Source organism: Haplochromis burtoni, unplaced genomic scaffold (genome assembly GCF_018398535.1).
Source record: "Haplochromis burtoni strain Fernald_Lab_line unplaced genomic scaffold, NCSU_Asbu1 Contig_928, whole genome shotgun sequence".
Taxonomy (NCBI): Eukaryota; Metazoa; Chordata; class Actinopteri; order Cichliformes; family Cichlidae; genus Haplochromis; species Haplochromis burtoni.
In genome coordinates, this window is record NW_024583289.1 from 80,630 (window position 1) to 81,222 (window position 593).

The window sequence follows — 593 nt, forward strand, 5'->3', positions numbered from 1 at the left end:
GTGACACATGATTGAGGTCCGTTCTCTCCGCTGACACACCTGTGTGTGATAACCTACCTGCTGCTCATTAACCTGACTCCTCCAGCCACTACTTAGAGCATCGGCTCAGTGTTTGTGTTCGTTGGATCAGTACTACTTGCGTCAGTTGCCCCGGCTCTTTTCTACTCTCGTATTCTCTTGGCCTTTGTCGTTACTGATTCTAATCGCCTGTTTCTTTGTATGTAGATTTCCTTGGACCTGTCCCTGGTTCTGCCCTGGATCCCTGAGTCAGCCTTGGACTGCCTTCAGATTATACAGACAGCTGATCAAACATTACTCCAGTTTTGGCTTCTCTTCATTGGTTGCCAGTAAATGTTAAACTTTTAGTCAGAACTTTTAGAGCTCTTCACGGTGAAGCTCCCCAGTACATCTCTGACCTGTTTAAACCTCACGCTTCATCCTGAGCACTTAGGCCTTCAGGTCAGAGGTCACTGTTGGTCCCACGTACTCGGTTCAAAACACCAGTGGATTGTGCTTTTCAGGCAGCGGCACCAAGGTCGTCTCCTCCGCTGTGTTTACGCTGAATCCACTGAGTGTCTTTAAAAAGCAGCTGA